Source organism: Hylobates moloch, unplaced genomic scaffold (assembly GCF_009828535.3).
Source record: "Hylobates moloch isolate HMO894 unplaced genomic scaffold, HMol_V3 SCAFFOLD_17, whole genome shotgun sequence".
NCBI classification, from domain to species: domain Eukaryota; kingdom Metazoa; phylum Chordata; class Mammalia; order Primates; family Hylobatidae; genus Hylobates; species Hylobates moloch.
Window position 1 is genome coordinate 16,072,920 of NW_026652292.1, and position 26,751 is coordinate 16,099,670.

General features: G+C 43.9%; 1 protein-coding gene across 1 annotated transcript in view; it reads left to right on the forward strand.

Moving 5' to 3' along the window:
* The first annotated feature begins 413 nt into the window (after positions 1-413).
* BASP1 (brain abundant membrane attached signal protein 1) overlaps positions 414-26,751 on the forward strand; it is a 109,462-nt gene continuing 83,124 nt past the window's right edge. The window contains exon 1 of the mRNA XM_058430040.1: positions 414-531. The gene's annotated coding sequence lies outside the window, so the exon portion shown is untranslated. The remainder of the gene's footprint in view (positions 532-26,751) is intronic.

Consider the following 26,751-nt stretch of genomic DNA (forward strand, 5'->3'; position numbering starts at 1 on the left):
AAAAAAAAAAGACTCTTAAATCCTGTGGCAGCAACCACAAAGACATCCACTTGTTTCAGTGAGAGGTGGGTTTCCTAGGGTGGAGGTCCCAGAAGTAGGAAGTAATATCACCAGACCACCAGGGTTCGGATCAGAGGTGAAATTTAGAATCAGTAGAAACTTCCTGAAACACAGACAACAGATTTTTTTTTTTTAAAGCATTTCCAGGTTTTTGTCTTTTTTTCTCTCAGTGAAAGTAGCATTTTGCACTGAGGTACTGTTTCAGGAAGGTGCTCAGGGAAGATATTTTAGTACAGCACTCCGGACTCCTTCATAATACTAATCACGCCCTATTTTCCTTTCCTTAGCCCTAATATACTCAGAGTGCTGAAACACTGGAAGCCAGCTACAGGTCTTTTTCCTTTCTCTTCCAGATGGTATGCATCTTGTTCCTCTTTCAGACACAGGTGAAAATGGAAGTTTCTAGAAACTGGAGTTTCCTTCTCATCTTGTTGGCATCTTCCCCTGGGGAGAGGGATAATACCTTCACAGGTACTGGGAGCCACTTTTTGGGTGATAAGGAGGGAAGTTTAGTTAGCCCCGTCTTTGCCGTCTTGTCTGTTCCTGTACAGTTTTAGGCAGCAGATGTCTTCATTGGATATTTGTGTTTAGTCTTTTTTTTTTTTTTGAGACAGAGTCTGGCTCTGTTTCCTGGGCTGGAGTGCAGGGGCACAATCTCAGCTCACTGCAGCCTCTGCCTCCTGGGTTCAAGTGATTCTCCTGCCTTAGCCTCCCGTGTAGCTGGGACTACGGGCACGTGCCACTATGCCTGGCTAATGTTTGTATTTTTTTTAGTAGAGATGGGGTTTTGCCATGTTGCCCAGGCTGTCTCGAACTCCTGGGGCTCAAGCACTCTGCTCACCTCAGCCTCCCAAAGTGCTGGGATTACAAGTGTAAGCCACCATGCCTGGCCTGTTTAGTTTTTTTTTGTTTTTTGTGTTTTTGAGATGGAGTCTCACTTTGTCGCCAGGCTGGAGTGCAGTGGCGCAATCTTGGCTCACTGCAGCCTCTGCCTCCTGGGTTCAAGCAATTCTCCTGCCTCAGCCTCCTGAGTAGCTGGGATTACAGGCACCTGCCACTACGCTCGGCTATTTTTTTTTGTATTTTTAGTAGAGATGGGGTTTCACCACATTGGCAGGATGATCTTGATCTCCTGACCTTGTGATCCACCTGCCGCGGCCTCCCAAAGTGCTGGGATTACAGGCGTGAGCCACCGCGCCTGGCCCTGGTTAGTTTTAAGAACCCCCAATTCTGTGATGATAAGTACTCATAAACCACCACTACCCTCTTCCCACCCCAGACAAAAGTAAGACAAGTGACTGAGCGTGGAGGATGGCATTAGCTACAGGTTACTGTCTGTCAGTCATGCTCTGTGTTTACACATAGTGCTTTTATTGTTCAGTATAGCTGCATTTTCTGGAGTAATAACAAAGTCTTGTCAATCTGCGATACAGTCGTAATATATGTTCATGAGTTTAACAGACATTTAGTGAGCATCCTTCCTCATGTGCTCTGCTATAAGGGAGGCACAGGGTGAGTAAGAGGTTTTTGCTGCCCGCAATGCACTTGAAATAGGGAGATGACATAAGGAAGGCGTTGGCAAACTATGGCTCAAGGGCTAGATCTTAGGACACCACCTGCTTCTACAGGCCCTGCTAGCTAAAGATATAAAGGGTTACAAACCAGAAGAGAGTATGCAGCAGCAATTTATATGGTCTACAAAGCCTAAAATATTCACCGTCTGACTCCTGACAGCCAAAGTTTGCCAACCCTTGACACGAGGACTGTAAAGCAAGGTAGAATATTTCAGGATCCCTATCAGGAGTGGCTAAAAGGCCACTGGAGTGCAGAGGAGAGAAACACTACTCTCAATGCATGGGATCAAAGAAAGGTCTGTGGATGGAAGGAGTGGGCCATAAAGGAAAGGAAAGGTGTGTTTCAGTGGAAGGATATGGAACAGAAGCTTTTCCTGGGTGAGGGAAACAGAAAAAAGAGCAAATGACCAACTGAGTGCCTCATCGCACACTGGGATGCCCTGGAAAGCTCTTAAAATGTATTCACGGTTGGGTGCCATGGCTCATGCCTGTAAGCTCAGCACTTTGGGAGGCAGAGACGGGTGGATCGCCTGAGGTCAAGAGTTCGAGACCAGCCTGGCCAACGTAGTGAAACCCTGTCTCTACTAAAAATACAAAAAATCAGCTGGGTGTGGTGATGGGTGCCTGTAATCCCAGCTACTTGGGAGGCTGAGGCAGAAGAATCACTTGAACCTGGGAGGCAGAGGTTGCAGTGAGCCAAGATTGTGCCATTGTACTCCAGGCTGGGCAACAAGAGCAAAGCTCTGTCTCAAAATTTAAAACAAAAAAATAAGTAAATAAAACAAAATAAAATAAAATGTATTCATGTTGGTCAGGCATGGTGGCTCACACCTGTAATCCCAGAACTTAGGGAAGCCAAGGCAGGAGAATTGCTTGAGGCCAGGAGTTCCAGACCAACCTGGGCAGCATAGTGAGACCCCATCTCTACAAAAAATTTAAAAAATTAGTCCAGTGTGGTGGTGTGTGCCTGTGGTCCTAGCTACTCAGGAGACTGAGGTGAGAGGGCTGACTGTGCCCAGGAGTGTGAGGCTGCAGTGAGACTCTTCCTGGGCAATAAAGCAAGACCTTATCTCTAAAACAATAAAATAAAATAAAATATATTCATGCCAAATCCTAAAATTGAAAACAATGGAAACAAATCCACCTAGCTGTATACCGAGCTGGAAACATAGCCACACACAGAAATAATTATTTCATGTGACTTTTGACCTCAGTGCTCTGACTAGACACCCCTCATAGGAAATATTGTGAGAGTAAAAAGAACTGCAAAGAAATCTTAAGCTTTCCTCAGTAGTTTTATAAGGAGTTGTAGGGCTGGCATGGTAATTTTGAAATTCGTTTGTTTGTATTAGGAGATCAAGCAAATTGGGTAAATATGCTAATTGTATTAAAAATCAAGGTTTTGGGTATAAAAGAAAAGAAATACAAATTAAAAAATAAAAGGCGTGAAGAAGGTTAAATTTTAATTGGGAGTATTGGTACAAATCTGTAATTTCAGTGTATGCATAGCTCCTAGTTCTTGATTTAAAGTGTTTATCTGTGCATGTATTCCTAATCAAGGAACCTAGAGGTGATGGTGTCCAGTAGCCATGAGATACCTGCTGCCCAGAAAGGGTTTCTAAAGGCTATTAAAAGGATCCAGATCTCTCGGAGAATGGCTGATCCTAGGCTTGATTCAAGGAAAGTTCAAGGTGAGAATGGGAATCTTACCGTGCCAGAAAGCAAAAAAGTGTCAAAAGCCAACGAAGTCATGTCGAAAGGTTAAGGACTAGTTTGACATCCTTCCCACCAGGGAAGAATTTTAGAAGAATTTGAGCATTATTAAGAATGATAAGTGTTAGTGATTGTAAAATGTGGAATAAATAAAAATACTACATCTGTAGTTATAAAAAAGAAAGGAAGAATGAGAAAAAGAGGAGGTCTGGAAGTAACTACTGTAAAACTCTTTCCTCTAGAAATGGGTAAGGAGGTGGAAAAATTAGCATTTACTCTGCCTTTATAAACCAATCAGTGGTTCATCTCAAGTTGATGAGGAAATGCTTTTCATCATGGGAGAATGCCAGCTAAGAAATATAAAGGATGACAGAATTTAAAAACAATTATTCAACTCTCATATGCTGTGGGGAGAAACACAAGATGGTCCAGCCACTGTGGAAAAGAATTTAGCAGTTTCTTATGAAGTTAAACACACATTTACTAAACAACTTAGTGATTCTACTTCTAAGTACTCAAGTGAAATGAAAACTTTAGTTCACACAAAGGCCTGGAAGAGAATGTTTCTACGACTTTATTTGGAATTGCTCCAAACTGAACACAAGCCATCTGTCGTTCAATTTGGGACTGAATAAACAAGCTGGAATACAATGGAACACAGTGGAATACAGTTCAGTAATAAAAAGGAAAAAACTGCTGATGCATAGAACAGCATGGAGGGATCTCAAATGCATTGTGCTAAGTGAAAAAAAAAGAACCAGACTCAAAAGGCTGGACAATGTATAATTCCAGGTGTGTGACATTCTGGAAAAAGCAAATCTAACGGGACAGAAAAAAGATCAGTGGCTGCCAGGGGCTGGGGCTGGGCAAGAGTTGATATGGAGGAATTTGGAGGGGATAGTGGAACTGCCTATATCTTTTTTTTTTTTTTTTTTTTTTTTTGAGATGGAGTCTTGCTCTGTCGCCAGGCTGGAGTGCAGTGGCACGATCTTGGCTCACTGCAACCTCTGCCTCCCAGGTTCAAGTGATTCCCTTGCCTCAGCCTCTCAAGTAGCTGAGGCTACAGGCATGCACCACCACTCGCGGCTAATTTTTTGCATTTTAGTAGACACAGGGTTTCACCATGTTGGCCAGGATGCTCTCGATCTCCTGACCTCGTGATCTGCCCACCTTGGCCTCCCAAAGTGCTGGGATTACAGGCATGAGTCACCCGCTCTATATCTTAATGGTTGTGGTGGTTACATGAATGTATATATTTGTCAAGACCTGAAAAACTACAGAACAGAGGGTGAATTTTTACTGCCATTTAAGTTATTTCTTAATAAAAAAGTAAAAATATGATCATTTATTTCCATTTCCAACCAAATAATTATTTCAGACAAAGTCATCAATGGGTGGCAAAACTACTAGGTGAAATTTCATTGGGGAAACAGTATATTCATGTGCCAGACTATCACAGGTTCCTGGCTAATTGCAAATAAAAAAACGTATTGTAATGGAAAGATACGATGGCCATTACTTTCATCAAGGGATTAAGTTCAGCATCACTAATAGTATGACAAGTGGACAACATGTACTATCTGGTGTAATGGGAAGTACCCATCTCCTATGAATTGTACTTGCCTCGAATGCTTAATCTGAATATAAATTCACTAGACTTAAACTTCAGTTTACAGGACCAAGTGGGAAAACACACACAAGTTAAATGCCACCATGAAGAGACAGTCAGACCAAGATAGATTGTCGACTATTCTATAAGAGAGCTGTCGGCCTGGGCGTGGTGGCTCATGCCTGTAATCCTAGCACTTTGGGAGGCCCAGGTGGGCAGATCACGAGGTCAGGAGATTAAGACCATCCTGGCCAACATGGTGAAACCCCGTCTCTACTAAAAATACAGAAATTAGCTGGGCATGGTGGCGGGTGCCTGTAGTCCCAGCTAATCGGGAGGCTGAGGCAGGAGAATCACTTGAACCTGAGAGGTTGCAGTGAGCCGAGATCTCACCACTGAACTCCAGCCTCCCAACTAGCTGGGACTACAGCCAAAAACCACCATGCCCAACTAATTTCTGTATTTTCAGTTTAAAAAGTCAAAACAAGAAGTAAATAAGAAGGTCGGGTACGGTGGCTCATGCCTGTTATCCCAGCACTTTGGGAGGCTGAGGCAGGCGGATCACCTGAGGTCACGAGTTTGAGACCAGCCTGGTCAATGTGGTGAAACCCCGTCTCTACTAAAAATAAAAAAGTAGTCGAGTGTGGTGGTGCATGCCTGTAATCTCTTCTCTTATTGTTAAATAGTTCCGTGCTTAAACTTAGGGGTCAAATGTCATGCCTGCAAATTATTTTCAAATAGTTCAGTTGTATCTGTCTTCTATCTATCTGTCTGTCTGTCTATCTATCTATCTATCAATCATCTATCTACTTACCCATCTAGTGTATTGCAAAATATTCACAATTATAATGGATCTATAGATCTGCATGTATTATATGTCCAATTCTTGATATTAAAATTTTTTATAACAAAAACTAGGGAAAAAATTAATACCAGATGCCACTCCAGACTAAATAAATCAGGATGTACTGGGGACAGGACCTAAGCTGCAGCACTTTTAAAAAGATCTCCAGATGCGTTTTTTTAAAAAAAAAAACAAAAACATAAAATGACCATTTTATTTGGCTCCTGGATTCTGTTGGTCGGGAATTGAGACAGGGCAAATAGGTGATGATTTGTCTTTGTTCCACTATGTCTGCGGCCTCAGTTGGGCTGTGGTGGTGCCTGGGGTCTGGGGTCGTCTTGGATGTATCTTCACACACATGTCTGGCAGTTGAGCCTGGCTGCTGGCTGGAACCTTAGCTGGGCTGCTGGCCAGAACACCTCCCTGTGGCCTCTGCATGAGGTCTCCCTGCAGAGCCTCCTGGTGATTTTAATGTGAAGTCAGAATTTTCCCAAACTTGAACAATCATTAGAATTACCTGAAGCATTTATTAAAATTTAGATTTCCTGGCCGGGTGTCATGGCTTACGCCTGTAATGCCAGCTCTTTGGGAGGCCGAGGCGGGTGGATCACCTGAGGTCAGGAGTTCAAGACCAGCCTGGCCAACATGGTGAAAAATATTTAGTATATTTTTATATATACTAAATATATAAAAATTAGCCAGTCTTGGTAGCGGGCGCCTGTAGTCCCAGGTACTCGGGAGGCTGAGGCAGGAGAATCGCTTGAACCCTGGAGGCAGAGGTTGCAGTGAACTGAGATCGCGCCACTGCACTCCAGCCTGGGCGACAGAGTGAGACTGTATCTCAGGAAAAAAAAAAAAAAAAAAATCAGATTTCCTGATATCTTTTCTGGGTCTGGGGTGAAGCCTGTTAAAGTTAAAACTCACCAAAGTGTTTCTAAGAGAAAGGGAAGTTTGAAAAGTGTTGACCTAGGGCGTCAGCCCCGCAGTTCTTTTAAGGTTCCAGATCTGTCCAGACATCATGTACCAACTACCATAGAAAATTGGAAATGTCACATAATGCTGTTCTATTTCTGAAACTTTGTCCCAGACTATTCCTTTGATTTCTAATATATCTTGCTGCCTACAGCGTTGTCTTTTCCTTTGCTATGAATATGATTCTCCTAAGGTTGTTTATGTGGGTCTTGCTGCTCTAGTTAAAACACTTGTCTCACTTGACTATGCCTTTGGAACTTCCTTAGGCAAGACATGATTTTTTCTTTTCCCTTTTTTTTTTTTTTTTTTTTTGAGACGGAGTCTCACCTTGTTGCCCAGGCTGGAATGCAGTCATGTAATCTCCACTCAGTGCAACCTCCACCTCCCAGGTTCAAGTGATTCTCCTGCCTCAGCCTCCCAAGTAGCTGGGGTTACAGGTTCTTGCCACTGTTCCTGGCTAATTCTTGTATTTTTAGTAGAGACGGGGTTTCACCGTGTTGGCCAGGCCGATGTTGAACTCCTGACCTCAAGTGATCTGCCCGACTCGGCCTCCCAAAGTGCTGGGATTACAGGCGTGAGCCACCGCGCTAGGCCAAGACATGATTTTCTAGGCATAGAAATTAAGATAGTTTTGAGGTAAAATGGGAGAGAGAAAAAGAAGCTAGGTCATATCAATTCTTGAATGCCAAGCTGGGGAGTTTGACCTTAAGTCAATATGCAGTGGTAATCCAGAGAGGATTGGTCATGAATTCAAAAGGATCAGGGATGTACATTCAGAAAGGTCATCAGGAGCAGTGAAAGCCTAGAGGCAGGGAGAACAGACTAGGGCCTAGGAGAAAAGTTATGGAGCATTTACCAAGATGGCGCCAATCTCAATATTAAGGAGAAGATGGATCTGGGACATGTTGTTTAAACATCCCTTACAGACCAGACCATCATCACATTCCTTGGCATCATGTTGGTTTATAAAATAAAATGAATCAACACTTTAAGAAGAAAGACGACACTGCTGATTTCTAAGCTCCACTCTGACTGGGTTCTGGGCTCGTCAGTGTGTATCTGAGGTGATCAAATGAGATGAGACTCTTCCGCTTGCCTTGTTTCCTTTTTAGCCAACAGGACTCAAGCTAAGCTAAGCTTTGGATCTGTGGACATTTTCTTCAGTAGTGTGATTCCCCAGCCAACTGAGTCTCCTCTATAACCTAAAGCCAAGAAAGACCTTCTGTCCCCAGATTAGAACCACAGAGATGGACTGTCTTCCAGGGAGTTTCCCAGTGGTATCTGTTAAGTGATTACCTAGATATATGGGTGTGGTTTTTTTTTTTTTTTTTTTCTGAGACGAAGTCTCACTCTGTCGCCCAGCCTGGAGTGCAGTGGCACCATCTCGGCTTACTGCAGCCTCTGCCTTCTGGGTTCCAGTGATTCTCCTGCCTCAGCCTCCCAAGTAGCTGGGATTACAGGCACACGCCAGCACACCAGGCTAATTTTTGTATTTTTAGTAGGGACGGGTTTCACCGTGTTGGCCAGGCTGGTCTCAAATTCCTGACCTCAGGTGATCCACCCACCTCGGTCTCCCAAAGTGCTGGGATTACAGGAGTGAGCCACCGCTCCCAGCTGGGTGTTTGTTTATATATTTGTTGTAACGTTCTACCTACATTTAATGAAGGTACAGTTTCTGCTAGTTATTTAGAAATAAAGAGAAACTTCTAGATGAATCCAGGACAGGTCATCAAATGACAGGTCATCAAATTACAGCCCACAGCTGAATAAGGCCAATGCCTGCTTTTGTAAAAAAAAAAAAAGCTTCACTGGGCATAGCTGTGTTCATTCTCATTCTCACGTATGGTCTATAAGCTGCTTTCAAACTACAAAGGCAGAGTGGAGTTGTTGCAATGAAGGCTGTACAGCCTGCAAAGCCAGAAATGTTTACTATCTTGTCCTTTATGGAAAACATTTGCTGATCCCTGATCCAGGAGACTGGCTTTCTCATCAACTGATGGTGTGGTCTCCTGCATGTTGATGATACTGAAGGACAATGAGAGGATTGAAAACTTCTTTATCCATTTTCTTTTACGTCTTGAAAGTCCAGTTGGGAGAGACTTGGAAATTTAAATTCTCCTTTTTGTGTGTTTTCTTTGAAGTTCTTATTCTTCTTTTAAGGGAACGGTTACTAGATTTTTATATTTGGCAGAACTACAGTCAGGTCTCATCTGTGATTTGTGGTGCAGCAGTTAAATCCATCGGCTCTGGAGCCAGATTGCTCATATTCACATCTTCACAACTCTGCTTACTCCCCGTATAATCTTGGGCAAGTTATTTGACTGCTCTATGCTTCAGCCCCAACTGTACTAGTAGAACCTGCTGTCTGTGGTTCTTGGATGAAATGAGTTAATGCATGAAATGAGCAGGACAGTAAGTAGCTGGTGTACAGTCAATATTCTGTAAACATTAGCTCTTATTAGTATTGATTTGATATAGGGTCGTCTACAGCCAACATTCTTAGATGAAAGTGCTAGCGTTCCTCTTGTCAATGATGACTTATGCTTTAGGCAGGAGGAAAAAATCTGTTGTGTGTTGTCTGAAATCAGAGAGCCCTGAAATCAGACAACGGATTTCACGTCTTCCAAGTGTTTCTTAAAGTGTCCTCTCTGGACTAGCAGAATCAGCATTCCCTGGGAACTTGTTAGAAATGTAAACCATCAGGTCCCATCTAAGAGTTACTGAATCAGGGACTCTAGGGATAGGAACTAGCAGGTGGTGTGCTGGTAAAGATTTAACAACCAGCTCTCCAGAAAGCACATACCCTCAAGTTGCTGATTCCAGTGGTTTAAATTCTCACACTATGACTGATTCTAAGATATCAACCTGCTGTTATTGACTGCGGAGTTGGGAAGAGGTGTGCACAAGAAGCTCTCCTGAGCTGAGAGGAGGAGCTGGCTGCAGCACACCACTGGCCCAGCCATCTGTGCTTCAATAAGCATTGAGCCTGTGGATCCCCAAAGAGCATGCTCACCTCGAGTCCTGAGAAGAGAGTGCAGCAGAACCTGGACTTTGGCACTAGAATTTCTGGGTGCAAATTCAACTCCAGCACTTCCTGACCTTGAGCAAATGCCTGACATATAGTTAAGCATAACTGCACATTGGTTGTTATTATTATTGCTCCAAATGCGTGTTTGCCACAGCCAACCAACACCTTCTCAAATCCTAGGAGGGGCTCTAAGACCTTTACTGCTCCCCGGGGTCCCTAGGGAAGTGCGTGAGGCTGCATTTTGCAGTCAGATCTGTAGTACTACCCCAAGAGCTTTGGTGTGTTGTATATTGTGCTTCATGGTGAGTATGTATAGTGGAAAATGGTTTTTATTCTCTCGTTTTATATGTCAATAGTAAAAATAGGCAACATCAACAGGGGGATTTACAGTCTTATTCTCAGGCTGGGTTGGGGTCCAGGATGTAGGCAGGGTGGAGGCTCATTTTTGCACTTTAGTAACAGAAACTACTTAACTACTTTGTTTAAGAGGGGAGAGGGCATCTAACAAATTATTATTATTATTATTATTTTTATTATTATTATTATTATTTTGAGATGGAGCCTCGCTCTGTTGCCAGGCTAGAGTGCAGTGGCATGATCTTGGCTCACTGCAACCTCTGCCTCCTGAGTTCCAGTGATTCTCCTGCCTCTGCCTCCCAAGTAGCTGGGACTACAGGCGCCCACCACCACGCCCGGCTGATTTTTTGTATTTTTAATAGAGACGGGGTTTCACCATGTTAGCCAGGATGGTTTTGATCTCCTGACCTCGTGATCTGCCTTCCTCAGCCTCCCAAAGTGCTGGGATGACAGGTGTGAGCCACCGCGCCCAGCCAACAAATTCTTATAATTCCAGTTTCCACCACAATAAAATAGCTAGACTGTGTGTGTCAGGTTGCCTTGTGGGCAGAGAGGCCAGGATGGTCAACATGAAATCTAATGAGGCTTCTTAAACCCTGCTGAGCTTCTCACCCAATGGCCACACTCACACCCACAGTTCTGATCTCATCAGCGTCTATGCTGGTCTTCCCTCCTGTGTCTCCTTCATTGCTGATTACCAAACCAGCAGCCACTCCTCCTTCTTCCTTGTGAACACAGCCCTGATTTTGTTCAGACACCATGAGAAAATGTGCTCAGGGAAGGTTTACCCTCATCCAGTTGCGGGAGTGGTCTCTGATTCCAGCACTGTCTGACAGACCTTCCTGGGTGATGGAAACGGTCTAGGGCTGCACTGCCCATTATGGAGACCACTGGCCCCACGTGGCTACTGAGCACCTGAAATGTGGCTCGAGTGACTGGGCAGCTGAATTTAATTTAATTTAATTTTTATTTTGTTTTGAGCTGGAGCCTCGCTCTGTCACCCAGGCAGGAGTACAATGGCACTATCTTGGCTCACTGCATCCTCTGCCTTCTGGGTTCAAGCGATTCTCCTGCCTCAGCCTCCTGAGTAGCTGGGATTACCGGCATGAACCACCATACCTGGCTGATTTTTGTATTTTTAGTAGAGACGGAGTTTCACCAAGTTGGCTAGGCTGGTCTCAAACTCCTGACTTCAGGAGGCCTCAGCCTCCAAAAGTGCCAGGATTACAGGCATGAGCCACCACACCCAGCCTAAATTTTAAATTTTATTTAATTTTAATTTAAATCTAAATTGCTTTATGTGGTTAGGAGCTACCACGGAGATAGCACAGAGGCTCTAAACCATGATAATTTCACTCTCCTTTGCCAGGTATTGGCTCAGACATCACTGCATGGCCCAATCCTGACCTATAGGCTCTGACAAAGGCATGAGGTCTGGGAAGGAGTTTTCTCCCTGCTAAAGGAGAGAGATGCCCAGGAGAGGCCCAGGTCATTCTTATCCCTTGCCTTGTCCCCTCCAGCACTTTCCTTCCTGTCCTGCCTACTGTCACGTGTGGTGTGAAAGCCTGCTGCTTTGGGAACGATCTTGTGACAATGAGGGGATGATAAAAATAAATAAAGATGACAAGAACTAACACTCATAGTGCTTAATACATGCCAGCCTCTCCTTAAGCAGTTTATAGGTATTAACTAATTTAATTCTAACAGCAACTCTGGAAGGAGAACTACTTTTCTCTCCAATTGACAGAGGAGGGAGCCGAGGCTCAGTGAAGTTCAGTAATTTGGGGAGTTTCACAGACAAGAAGCACCAAAGCTGGGATTTGAACTCAGGAAGACCCATGGCAGAGGCTGTACTCCTCACTGTTACGACATACTGCCTTTCTAGAACCAGGAGAATTGCAGAGAAACCGCATAACCCTGGAGCCATAAATCCCTAGACTTCTTGTTGCGTGAGATAAACACACATGGTTATGTTTGAAGTCACTATCAGTTGGATCTCCTGTGAGCTGCAGCCTCAGACATCCTGAGTGATACCAGTGTCTTCGAATGTATCTCCTTCAACCTGGGTACCCGACTACAGGAGTCCACTGAATCATTCCTCTATCAGGGGCTAATTCACTGCAGACGTGGGTTAGGAAATCATCCCAATGTCAAAGAGAAACAGTCTATCTAAGGCAGGGGAATGCCGATGTGGCAACACCCAGTGCTGACACCCGCAGGAGGATCCCATCTGGGCCCCACCCCAGAACTTGCAGCAAAACTCAGCTCATTGGCATCTGCCCGTTATCTCTGATTCTGAAAAATAAAGTCTGTCCAAAGGCGTTGTGAGAATGAGAAGTTCAAAGGCACAGGGAAGCTTGAAAGCCATCTCTAGAAGCCTGTGGTACATACCTGTAATGTTTCAGCCCTCATTATTCATTATGTTCTCATCATGTAGTCAGCTCTGGGTTTCCCCAGTGCCCCAAATTCTCTCTTTGGTGACTAAGAATTTAGGATGACTTGCCATTGGATTTCACCGAGTAGGGTGTTCATCTTTCCAGGCTTAGGAAAATTTGGAAACATAAATGCTTAATCCTTTCAATCAGATGCAAAAATGGGCTCAATAGAATAACGCTGAGGACCACCTGTCCAAGGTAGCGTGACACACTTTATATTGGGGACACAGCAGTCTCTCATTAGAGGGCAATTGCAGGAATTGCCCATAACTGTCCTTCTTCCTTGCGCCAGGGTGGCCCTTTCTTTCTCCCAGCTTCCCACTGCCCATCTCCCTCCCCGACCCTGGCGTTCCCTTCTTACCACATCCCAGGATTAAGTAGGACCTAGGCTGCAATGGCATGATGAATGGGGTCATCTAAGAGGAAGGAAGAACAAATCTAAGTGGCAGAGGGTCCCAGGGCCCACCTCTCGCCACAGTCTTCATTTACCCCTTCACTCACTCAAAAAAGAAATATTGAGCACTTACTGTGTACAGCACTGGAAAGACAAGTAGAAAAACTATTTTTTTTTTCAGATGGAGTCTCACTCTGTCACCCAGGTTGGAGTGCAGTGGCACGACCTCGACTCACTGCAACCTCCACCTCCCAGGCTCGAGCAATCCTCCCACTTCAGCTTCCCGAGTAGCTGGGACCTCAGGCACACACCATCATGCTGGGCTAATTTTTTGTATTTTGGGTAGAGATGGTTTCACCATGTTGCCCAGGCTGGTCTTGAACTCCTGAACTCAGGAGATTCACTCACCTCGGCCTCCCAAAGTGCTGGAATTACAGGTGTGAGCCACCATGCCAGGCTGAAAAACTCTTCCTGGAAGAAAATGCAAACTGTTTGAGTATCCCTCTGGGGTTTTATTTCTTAATCTTATTTCAGTATTTGCTATATTCAAAGAGCTGGCATTATCTTTAGATCAAAGCTAGGAGACAAATAAGTTAGGCATCATTGTCCCATTTTTCATAGGCGAACATGAAGGCTGATGTCAAGCAACTTTTTCGTGGGATGTGAGTAATGGGTAGACTGAAGCCTCAAACTCACGTCTTCTGACTCATTTATTTTCCGCTGACATGTCTCACCCCAGAGGCTGGCCTGGGCAGGACCAACCACTGCAGGCGTTCACACTGTTCTGAAGTGGATTCTCCAAAGTTCTTTTCACCCAAGCCCCCTCATCGTGGGGAGAGGAGGGGTTCACTGGCAGCCCCCTGCATGATCCCGCTGGTTAGTCTTTGAAGTAAAAAGCCTTGAGATCAAAGGAAATATTTTGTTGAACTCAGCTATTCGTCCTTGATCTGCTAAAAACCTTAATTTAATTAGCAATATAAACTTTGTAAAGACTTCACTTTCTCAGCTTGGTTCAACTTATACCTTTCTTTTATTTGGAAGTGAATAAGGAAGAAATAGGGAAGAAACAAATAAGAAAGAAAAAGTATCTAAAATATCTCACATAAGACATGGACTATGCAATACTTCTGTCTCATGAGTATTTTTCAGTAGTATTGACCTAAATGTTTATACTGATCCTCCAATGAGTAATAAGTTATAGTGGGAAATATTTTGGACAGAATTGTCTAGTTGTGCTTTAAAAAGGCAAACTTCCCAGATTCCTTGATGTTTGAAATCATAGCATTTTAAGAAGGAGGGTGCTAGCATTATGACATATTCCTTAAGTCAGGTGCTTTATATATGTTTGAAGAATTCAATTCTTACGGGAATCTGTGACATAGGTATTCTTTATAGTTTTCAAAAGAAAGCAAGCAACAGTCTCATAGTTGCACTGTTTAGAAGCACGGAGCAAAGATTTCAATCCACACCGGCAGACGCCAAGCCCTACTCTGTGTTAATAGTTCACTGTGCTTGTAGAGCTGCCTTTATTTATTATTATTATTTTTTAAGATGGGGTCTTGCTATGTTGCCCAGGCTGGTCTTGAACTCCTTGGCTCAAGCCATTCTCCCATCTTAACTTCCTGAGTAGCTGAGACTACAGGTGAGTGCCACTGCACCTGGCTGGAGCTGCCTTTAGAACTTCAAAAATCATCTGGCCTACTTTTTTCCCTTATGTCAGAGCAGAAGAAAATGAGGCCCCGGAACTTAAAGTAGCTGTCCATTCCTGATGGAACAGAGAAAAAATTCAGGCCACTAACTCTCCAGATGGTGTTCTTTTCCCTTGCACTTTTGTAGATGGTCAAGAAAGAGAAGGTTTGTCCCAGGTGGATGCAGGCTACTTCCAGGGTCCTTGAAAAAACTCATATTAGGTTGGTGCAAAGTAATTACCTTATGTGATTAATGTGGGTGTGTTTGTGTGTGTGTGTGTGAGAGAAAGCTGTGCATCCGCCTCTGTGTGTCTGCATTCATTTCAGACAAACATCTGCCCTAAGCATTTGTTCTAAGGAGGATTCCACGTGGAAGTCGGGAAGCCGCTGGCCAAGATTTCAGGCCCTCATCAATGTCATGCCAAACCTATGTTTGCTGTTATGTAGATGTGGTCAGTATTTTGGGGCAGTCATTTGAGTTCATCGAATCCCACAATGGGAGGTTTCAAATGACTCTGGTTATAAATGACATGGCTAGATGGGGAGCTAAAATTGGCTGCCACTGCCTGCATTTTCTCCTTTCAGTTTTCACCTGCTAACAGAAAACAGAAGACCCTGGCAAGTGACTGTATAATTGTTAATACTGATGTTATAAATTCACTTTTTCTCCACTGGTCCTTGTGCTTCAAAAAAGAAAGAAAGGCCAGGCACAGTGGCTCATACCTCTAATCCCAATGCTTCGGGAGGCCGAGGTGGGAGGATTGCTTGAATCCAGGAGTTTGAGGTTAAAGTGAGCTGTGATTGCACCACTGCACTCCAGCTTGGGCGACAGAGCGAGACCCTGTCTCATAGAAAAAAAAAAAAGAAAAAGAAAGAAAGGAAAAGAAAAGAAAAGAAAGGAAGGGAGGAAGAAAGTCATGCTATACTTGAGAAATTCTCAACCGATAAACCAACGTCTCCTCCCACCTCAAGAACAGGCCAGTTCTGACTTCCTCTAGAATTATCTCCATTGATTCACCCAAAGATGATCTCCCATGATGCGCTTTTCTTTAAACAATCTGAAATGTAAACTTCCATGGCTTGTCTGGAGTTTTCAGAAATCAAATGTGATTTCCACCACCCCTCCCCCGTCTCCCACCACTCCTGCCACCACCAGCATTTCTTTAGCTGGGAAATTTTTAAGCTTCTTACTGGAAGTTGCTGCCATGTGGTTAAAATCCCCAACAAGTAAAATGTGAGCTTGGCATCAATAATCAGTTTTGTTTAGAGTCACATTCATAATAGTAAGTTGCAATGAGACTGACTCCTTTTTAACTAGGCTTCTAGTGATTTCCCTGAAATCTAATTGAAATTTTGAATCAAGGAAGAATTTCATAAAACCAATTGTATGTAATTTGTACTGAGAACTGTTTTGAGTTCCAAAGTAAGAGGAAATATGGAGGAACATGCTCCAAATCTTGTGCAACACATTTTAACGTATCCTTCTTTGCTTTCTTCTTTTTATTAATTTTTTTAAAGATGAGGTCTTGCTCTGTTGCACAGGTGGGAGTGCAGTGGCACAATCGTGGCTCACTGTAGCCTTGAACTCCTGGGCTCCAGTGATCCTTCTGCCTCAGCTTCCTGGGAATGCAGACACCTTCCAGCAAGCCTGGCTAATACAAAAAATTTTTATAAAGATAGGATCTCACTATGTTGCCCAGGTGGGTCTCAAACTCCTGGTCTTAAGCAATCCTCCAGCCTTGGCCTCCCAAAGCTCTGGGATTATACATAGGAGCCACCAGGCCTAGCCCTTTTCTTCTCTTTTCTTCTTTTATTTTTGTCTTTCCTTCCTTTCTTTCCCCTCTTTCCCTCCCTCTCTCCTTTCTTCCTTTCCTTCCTTCCTTCACCATCCACTGAATATAGTGGCCAAAATGAGTTGACAATTGTCAAATGTTGAGGCAAGGTGAGGGGTGTACCGGGCATCATCGTTCTTTTCTCTATATTTTTGCATGTTTGAAACTTTCCATAATAAAAAAGGAAAAATGGAACAGGGGCCAAGAGAAATGATCCTGGCTTGAGTATTGGGATGTTCTTAGCTTGAAAGAACCATTGCAGAAAACTCAACAGAAGCAGAAATTACATACAGTTCAAACTCATTTTCCTAGGAGGCTTTTTTTTTTTTTTTAAGAAGTATTTTGCTGGAACCTAAAAACCACACTCCCAAACTGTTTCAACATGATCCCTCCTGGCAGGAGTCAGAGATGGCTGGCGTACAAGACGGTTGAGAAAGCCCATGACATACAGTTAGTGGCTGGTTGAGATAGTTTCCAAATATAAATAAACGGTTGGAGGACTAGAAAAATAGGCAGAAAGCAGTGATTCTGACATTAGTCACATGGCTGCCATACATGACCTACTTTACCTGAGAACCAAAAATCATGTTTTAGGTTCTTCCACATTATAGTTCCTACATGTCTTGCTGCTTGTGGGGGAACTCCTTGCCTGGCTTCTTCAAATAAGCAGAATGTACAACCATGCTTAGAGCAGGCTGCTATTTCAGATTTTCCAGGGGAAAAGAGGAATGTACATTAGGCAGATTATTCTACCTCCCTAGTCATGCCAGGGTAAGCTTCCTAGACCAACTAATTCTCCTTCAAGGTCTGGCAGCTCCCAGCTCCCAGCTGCCAGGGGGCCAGGCAGAGCTCCTTCCTCCTCCACCATCTGTGGCCCCAAAGATTCCCCTTCCACCGGGGCCGGCGACCAACTGACCACAGGCTGAGTGCTCCAGGCCCTGGCAGCTCAGAGGACGGGGAAACAGCAGCACACTTGCGACCCCCTGGAGTCTGTCCCATCTGGCCTACCATCCTGTCATCTCCAAGGATCACCCAAGCTCTGGCCAGGCTGGTAATCTGTCTCCTTTGCACACCCTTGCTCCCTGCTGCTCTGTGGGGCTTTCCCACGGACTCCTGACTCCTCTTTTACTCCCATGGCAACCCTTTCCATTGGGCTGTCTGGGATTCCTGTTCTTCAGTGGATACTTCCTTCTGTGTGCTCAGTCTCAAAGAATGCGCACCCTAGCTGAAGTCCTACTCTCTCTGGAGTATCCTGGCTTCCCCCTTTTCACATTTCATCTACTGGGTTGGGGACTCATTTACACCAATACTCCATGATCGCTTGCAATCTATGACTCTTCCTCCTTTTGGAAAATACCCCTGCTCTGTAGAGTGCTTCATATTTACGATGTGTGTGTGTGTGTGTGTGCACGTGTGCTCGTGTGTGTGTACATATATAGTGTTAAGTGCTCCAGCTTCAATATCTAATGATGTGGGTTCCAATTTTGGTTTTGTACTCACTAGTCTGTGAGACTTTGGTCAAGTTACTTTTTTGAAGGCTTTTTAACTCTTCTATAAAATGAGGACGGCAGTACTTCTATAGCATGGGGTTGTTGTGAGGATTACATGAGAAGATCCATATGAAGTGTCTAGCACATTTCTGGTGTAACTCAGTCGATGCTAACTATGATCACATTTGGGCTGCTCACTTGCCTTTTCAAATCCCCCACCATTTGAAAAATGTCAGTGTTCTTTGGCACCACACAGCCTGCTCCTGACAGTTCCCAGCTTCCTTAACTCTGGGGCATGCATTTCTACCACAGGTCTGCCCCACTTTCTGGCAACAACCTCCTAATCTATCTGCTCCTTCTCCCTGCCTGGGTCACCTCCTTCCTGTCCACCATGTCCTTGTCTCCCCGTGGCACTAGCCTGGGACCCTCCAACCTCAGCCAGATAGTCTACTTTCACTGAGACTTACACAGTTTGTGGTGTGTACCTGATTCATCTTGTGTGAATGTCATGTTTATCCTGTGGTTATATTTTTCATAATTCTTCCATTATAAGGATCCATATGGGGCTGAACCACTTCCTATACCCCACTGCATTCCCACAAGCTGGATCGCATGTGAAGAATCTGATAATCTCCCTCTCATCTGGAGATTTGGTCTTAGTTCAGTAATGCCCCTGATCCAGGGAGTTAGTTGTCTAGGACACAGACTTGGCAGGGAGGTGAGGTGGCACTTTTCAGTGGCCGTGACTGTAGCTGGGACACAAGGAGGCCACAAGGTGATCTTGATCATGTGAATCAAGCCCGTGAGCTTGGGTGAGGGGTGGAACAGGGCCTGTGAGCGGTGGACACGCTCAGCCGTGTTTCCGTGCCTCTGAGTTTTAGGCTTGTTAAATTTTCTTGATTTTCTTTGATTTGCCTTTCTCCTTTCTTTAGTACCTTTGGAAATTCCAGTCTGTTTCACTTCTGCTGAAACACAGCAAGGATAAGGGATTTTGCCCTGGTGCGGCTCTGTCTTTAAGATGACACTTATCTTTGGGAGGCAGAATGCCAAGGGCAGAGGTAGTCCGACCGAGGGCTGTCTATGGTGATCCCCCACCTGTGGCACACAGGATGCCCAAGTCAGCGAGCTGAGACCTTCCTGTCCCAGGGATGTGTAGAGCCAGGGAATTTGGGGGAGAAGATCTGGCTTGGCTTGTGCCTTATCTTTCCCATCATTTTGAAAGGTGAAGTGGCTCTTTCTCAGAATGGAATGGAGAGGAAGGAAGATTCTTGTGGTTACTGGAGAATTAGAACATGACAAGGTACTCGCTCCATTTTGTTTGAGGTTTTATGAATTCTCAAAACATCAGAGGCATTTCTATCAAAAAAAAAAAAAAGGTCCCCAAAAGGCAACTTGTGATTGACCACCATTTTGGAGGATTTATTCATTCTTGTAGGTGGATAATAAAGAATAAAATATAATTGTGTAATACTTTAGAAAGACTATACAGGGAGTTGGGAGTCTGTCCACCAGGCTCTGCTCCCTCGCTGAAAGGCAACGTGATTTACTATAAGATGCTTAACTTTGCTCTATATTTCCTGAGGTTTAAAATAAGATTTGTACTTATCTTTTCCTTTAAACTGACATGAACAATAAGGGAACATTTACGTCAAATAATTTGAGCAACTCAAGGGAGTTTCAAAGTGCTTTAAAAATGCCAACCGGACTGTGAAGTTTTTAGGTATTTGAGATCTACAAAATGGACTGGAAAAAATAATGGGCATGTCTCCAGAAATCACCAACAGCTGTGCGTTTAAAGATAAATAAAAATAATATTTCACATTGAGAAATTGGAATATCGGGGTTGAGTAGACAGGAAAATAGGAAAGAAAAGGAGAAGACACAGAAAAAAAAAAAGCCTTAAAACTTTGTGCTTCAGCAGTTGAACCTCTCTTGATTATCATTCCCAGAATTCCGTTCTACTTTTTCCATTTTTTTTTTTGTTTTTTTGTTTTTTGTTTTTTTAGATGGAGTTTTGCTCTGTTGCACAGGTTTGAGTGCAGTGGCACGATATTGGCTCACTGCCGCCTCTGTCTCCCGGGTTCAAGTGATTCTCCTGTCTCAGGCTCTGAGTAGCTGGGATTACAGGCGCCCGCCACCATGCCCGGCTAATTTCTGTATTTTTAGTAGAGACGGGGTTTTGCCATGTTGCCCAGGCTGGTCTCGAACTCCTGACCTCAGGTGATCCACCCACCTTGGCCTCCCAAAGTGCTGGGATTACAGGCGTGAGCCACCGTGCCCGGCCTACTTTTTCGAAATTTTGTCATGAGTTTCCTAGGGCTGCCATAATGATAGGACTACAAACTGGATGGCCTAAAGCAACAGAGATCTATTTTCTCCAATTCTGGAGAACAGGAGTCTGAAATCAAGGCAGGCCTGGTTCCTTCCGGAGCTCCTTCCATCTCTCCCAGCTGCTGACAGTCCTTGGTGTTCCTTGGCTTGTAGACGCATCACCCTCATCTCTGCCTCTGTTGTCCCACGGCGTTCTCTCTCTGCATCTCAGTGTTCGAATCTCCTCTCCTTATAAAGACAGCAGTCATATTGGATTAGCGCCACCTAGTGACCGCAGTTTAACTTGAGGACAACTGCAAAGACCCTCCTTCCAATAATGTCACATTCTCATGTAAAGAGGGGTTAGGACTTCAACATATTTTTTCGGAGAAGACATACAGTTCAACCCAAAACACTGACCAAAACTTCGCTTTCCCTTGGCGACCCCGGCATGGCAAGTTCTCTGCGTGAATAAAGCAGTGGTTGTTTAACAGGCGTGCCAGGAGGCTCAAGGAGCAGGGCCTACAGGGACCTGCATTGTATTGTAAGTGACATGAGGGTGCCTTGTAGTTTCTTTCCTGGGTCTCATCACGCCTTCTCCTAGCTCTCAGTTGCTCTTCAGCTTGCAATCCAAGAAATGTATTTGTAGTTTAATGAACAAATCAAATACTTTAAAAAATTGGTTAGTTTAATCTTAAAAAATCAAAGGCTTTAAAAAAGGGATCACAGTGCATGTTTCTAGCCTCTTGCATTCACCTTTATCTTTCCTCCTCCATCTGCTACAGCCACAAGGAGAGCATCCGCTTGACCTGTAGTCAGGGAGCACTGCTAAAGGTTATATCTTCACTCAGCTGCAGTCAGCTGGTGACCGCAGATGCATTATGAAATTAAATGTCCTCCTATTTTAAAGCTTCTACGAGTCATTAAAATTTTTTTGTTTATAGATATCATTAGGAGTGGCAGGGTGGGAGGAGGGTAAGGGAAAGAGAAGAGGATGTTTTCAGCTGAGCAGAGGAAGCAAAGTTTGACATTTACAAGACCCGCATGTTATCTCTGGCTTGACCGTCTTGGTTCACATTCTTGTGTGGGTTCAAGTTTCCTGAGCACATGCATATTGACCTTAGTAAGAGGCCAACTCTGGATTGCCACGAGTCAGCTAACTCCTGCTGCCAGAAAATTGATTTTTTTTCTTCAGCAAAAAGTGCCTTGTGCAATTTTTGCCTAATCAGGTCTGAAAAATAGTGACCTCTCATTTTGCAAAAACAGTTCACTATTGACAATATTAATAAAAACACGTGAGTTTACATAAAGGTTTTGAGTCTATTTCTGTGTGCTTTGACTGCAGTGCCTCCTAGTGGACACTTTTATGCTATACAAGTTTCTCATGGTTGATCAATATTCACAGAAATGTTAAGAATGCATTTGAACAAACTCATTGTTTTCTACAGTAGGTTCCTCTTTTGTTTCTTGTTAGGTTTTAATTTTTCCCCAGCTAAGGTTCACTTCAATACATGACCAAATTGTGTCTATGTATAATCCTCTGATTGTTCACAGGAAATTTTCTACACTCCCCTCTTCCTCATCTTAGGAGAGAATAGAGATAGAATAAAATGCGCGCATGAGGAAGTTGCCATAAGAGCTTTTGAACTGTGGTTGGTAACATGATATATGTATCTGGAAAACTAGAATGCTAAAAATACCGCAATAATGAGGCTTTAAAACTAAGATGATTATGACTTAAACATTTAAAAGCAGGGTAGGAATATGAACTCATTCAGCAAGAGTTTGACATCTATTCCATTCTAGCAGGCTTGTGGCAAGCATGTGGGGAGGAATGGCCAGTCCCCAGATAAAGGCCACCTGCTTGTTGCTTTGCATAGAGGTGTCCTGCCTGTGACTTTATCCCCAGATGATTCAGCGAAGACAGGCTCTCCAGCCGCCCGCATGTTCCCTCTCACTGTGGATGTAATTGGGGTTCAGGTGAAAGTCCTCACCTCACTTCCTGGTGTTGTAGCTTCAGGAGTCTGCCGGGCAGAAAAGTCAAGTGAGTTGAGCAAGGATTGTCTTGTGTGGGGCACAGCTTTGCAGGGTTCTGAAGGCTGCTTGAAAGTGACTGTAAAGCTATGGCAGAGATTCCCAGACTTTGAGATTTTACAAACAAGCCAAGAAATAAAGCTTTTAATGGGATTAAAAAAAGATGCCCAATTTAAAAAACAACAAACTTTTTTCCCTGTAATAGCATTAAAAATAAACTAATAACGGGCCAGGTGCAGTGGCTCATGCCTGTAATCCTGGCACTTTGGGAGGCCGAGGCGGGTGGATCACCTGAGGTCAGTAGTTTGAGACCAGCCTGGCCAACATGCCAAAATCCCACCTCTACTAAAAATACAAAAATTACTGGGCGTGGTGGCGCACAGCTGTAATTCCAGCTACTCGGGAGGCTGAGGCAGGAGAATCGCTTGAACCCAGGAGGCAGAGGTTGCAATGAGCCGGGATTGCGCCACTGCACTCCAGCCTGGGCGATGGAGCAAGGCTCCGTCTGGAAAAAAAAAAAAAAAAAAGAAAAAAGAATAATGAAACAACTACCATCACCTACCATCATTGGTTCATAAAAGAAAGAATGCTTTAACACAAAAGACAAGGCATAATTTTAAAAGCAAGGACATTTCTTCCCAGGAGAACATGTTTTATGTGAAAGGTATATATGCATGTGTAATACATATGAATATGCATGTATATACACGTACACGCACACATTTGTCCTTACTTTTCTTTCATTTCACCACGAAGCAAAGAATAGTTTCTTGTGAACTGGCAGTTGTCTGTGGACTGGCATTTGGGGACTGATATGAGAGCTTTGTCCCTGAACTTTGACGTTCTCTGGTGTGACTTGGAGAATGCCTCCACTAAGTTATTTCTTTGAAATCAGGACTCAGGACTAAATTGTTGCTTTAGGAGAGCTTTTGCCCTCTTGAGTTACAGAACTCATTCCCTGCTGGCCTCAGCTTGTGGTAGAGAACACGTGAGAAGGTCAAAGCTGAGAGGCTCTTGGGAGCCACAGGACCTAAGGGGTCTGCTGGTTAATCCTCCTAATTTTGTGCAGAACTGTACATGATTATTCCAGACAGATGGGAATGTGCCCGTATGTTCAGAACCTCAGAGGAAGGATTCCAAAGCCTCCCTAGACATTGCATTCTAATGCTCAGGAATGCTTGCTCTTACAGAGGAAATTTATGGACCCTAAGACAGCCATTTAGAGCCAGAACGGGCCTAACATGACTTGGTTTGAATTTCCTTATATTATAAAGTTGATAATCAGCCTTGATGACACAAAGGACATGCAGGGGTTCACTCATTTTTGGGGAGACCAACACTATATGACCCACGCAGCCTAACACTGAAGGCTTGCACAGGGAACCTAACACTGCAGCCTTGAACAGGGAGCCTAACACTGCAGCCTTGAACAGGGAGCCTAACACTGCAGCCTTGAACAGGGAGCCTAACACTGCAGCCTTGAACAGAGATGCACATCTCAGATGATGGGCGGGCCGGGTTCGGGTCTCCTGATGTAAAATCACACTTAACCCACTCCCTGAGATGATACAGTGATTCATCTAGCACCTAACCCCACTCCCTTCAGATACAGGGATGCATAATTTCACAGCTAATCCCACCCCCTGAGATGCAGTGCTAACTGGTGAATATCCCCCCTGCCCCACATTTGAGCTGAGGAAAAGTCAACATTTCCTTTCCTGAGCGCCTTCACCTGATGGGCTTGTACTATTATTTTATTTTCCAAGCTTTCTTTTAATCATCCTTGAACTTTTTTTTTTTTTTTTTTTTTTTTTTGAGACGGAGTCTTGCTCTCTCACCCAGGCTGGAGTGCAGTGGCGCAATCTTGGCTCACTGCAAGCTCCGCCTCCTGGGTTCACACCATTCTCCTGCCTCAGCCTCTCCGAGTAGCTGGGACTACAGGCGGCCGCCACCACGCCTGGCTAGTTTTTTTGTATTTTTAGTAGAGACGGGGTTTCACCGTGGTCTGGATGTCCTGACCTCGTGATCTGCATCTCCTGACCTCGTGATCCACCGGCCTCGGCCTCCCAAAGTGCTGGGATTACAAGCGTGAGCCACCGTGCCCGGCTGAACTTTTAATCCTTTATTTAATGGCCTTTTTTTTTTTTTTTTTTTTGAGATGGAGTCTCGCTCTGTCTCAACCAGGCTGGAGTGCAGTGGCGTGATCTCAGTTCACTGTCACCTCTGCCTCCGGGGTTCAAGAAATTCTCCTGCCTCAGCTTCCCGAGTAGCTGAGATTACAGGTGTGCATCACCACAACCAGCTAATTTTTGTATTTTTAGTAGAAATGGGGTTTTACCATGTTGACCAGGCTGGTCTCGAACTTCTGACCTCAGGTGATCCACCCGCCTCAGCTCCCAAAGTGCTGGGATTACAGGCATGAGCCACTAAGCCTGGCCTAAGGCCTTATCTTAATATTTAATTGTTTGGTGTTTTTCCAACTTTAATTCCATTTTCATGTGTCATTCCAAATATGCACAATATTCTAATGCCCAGCTGATACTGAGCATTTACACAATGCATGTATTATCCTACTCTGCATGTTAAAAGTCTACACGTCACATCGTCTTACTTGTATATATTTGCTGTGTACCTTTCAATTTGCTTTGTTTTGTCTTCCTAACCTTTGAATTGTTATATATCTGGGCTATTTAACTTTGTTGGTTTTGGATAATGTCTTTATAGTGGGTTAAGTGACACCATCTGAAAAGATATGTCCAGATCCTAACCCCTGGAACATATGGATGGTACCTTATTTGGAAGAAGGCTCTTTGCAGATATAATTAAGGATCTTGAGATGAGGAAATCGCCATGGGTTATCCTGGCAGGCCCTAAATCCAATGACAAGTGTCTTTATGGGAGACACACGTAGGAGAGACAAGCCAAGGAGAAGGTGATGTGAAGACAAGGCAGAGATTGGAGCAGTGTGGCCACAAGCCAACGAATGCTGACAGCTGCTGGAAATGCTGGCGGCTACCAGAAGCTAGAAGAGGCAAGAGTTGGATCCTCCCCTAGAGCCTCTAGAGGCAGTGCAGCCTGCCAACACCTTGATTTTGGACATCAGAAGAGTACATTTCTGTTATTTTAAGCCATCAAGCTTGTATTACTTGGTTATGGGAGCCACAGAAAACTAATATGCTGAGTATCCAACATTCCAAGGCTGTGTTCAATACATTTCCTATAAGGTGCTAGTCAGTCATTACTCCGTTATTTAATAACTTCTTCCCTGCCTTTGGGGTCACAGATCTTGGTCATTTTGCATATTCTATTCATTACATTTTATTGGCCAGCTTATGGGCTATGTCTAGAATTGGAGACTTCTGTCTCTTTACCAATCAACAAAAAAAAATTGGTTTATTTACTTATTTTTTTTTTTGCGATGGAGTCTTGCTTTGCTGCCCAGGCTGGAGTGCAGTGGCACGATCTCGGCTCACTGCAACTTCCTCCTCCCAGGTTCAAAAAATTCTCTGCCTCAGCCTCCCAAGTAGCTGGGATTACAGGCACCCACCACTACGCCCAGCTAATTTTTGTGTTTTTAGTAGAGGTGGGGTTTCACCATGTTGGCCAGGCTGGTCTTGAACTCTTGACCTCGTGATCCACCCGCCTTGGCCTCCCAAAGTGCTGGGATTACAGGCATGAGCCATGGCGCCTGGCCTAAGAAATTGGTTTATTTCTAATTCATACATTTTGAAGCAAAAGCCTAGAAAACGTATAGAACTGAAGAGTTTGACATCTCAGAAGGAAATGTGAGTCACGTGAGGGTGTTTTTGAGCATTTACACTCATTGTACTGTTGTCACAATTAGTGTGTGGTTGGGAGCTGGGCTTGCTGGGTGGGAATCCAGCTTTATCAATTGGCTGTGAGCAAGTTATTTATTTTCTCTGCCTTGATTTCCACATTTGTGAAATGGGTACAATACAATTGTACCAAATTGCAGGGTTATTTGGTGAGGATTAAGTGAAGTGATATATGTAAAGTTTTTAGAATGACACATGGGACATAGTGAACACTATAGAAGTGTTAACTAGTGTTCATGTGTTTATGCTTAAACATCTAATTAGTGTAAAACCTCCTTAAAAATGGAAGGGTCTGAACTTTTATAACTTTAAATTATTTCCTTAGGCTAAAAGAATTAAGAAAGTGCTCCTAGGTACATAATCCTTGGTAACCCTGAAAATAGAGTTTTAAGTAGAATTATATATACTTGGATGAGTAAGAAATGACATGCCCATAAAGCCAGTATTAATTATGCTTTATGTTGTTGATAGCTATAGTTAGCAGGCAGTATGACAAATGTCCTCCCTTATTAAACCAGCTACCCTGTCTCATTCCTTAGTCCTTTGCAGTATTTCTCAAACCTGTTCCATCATTT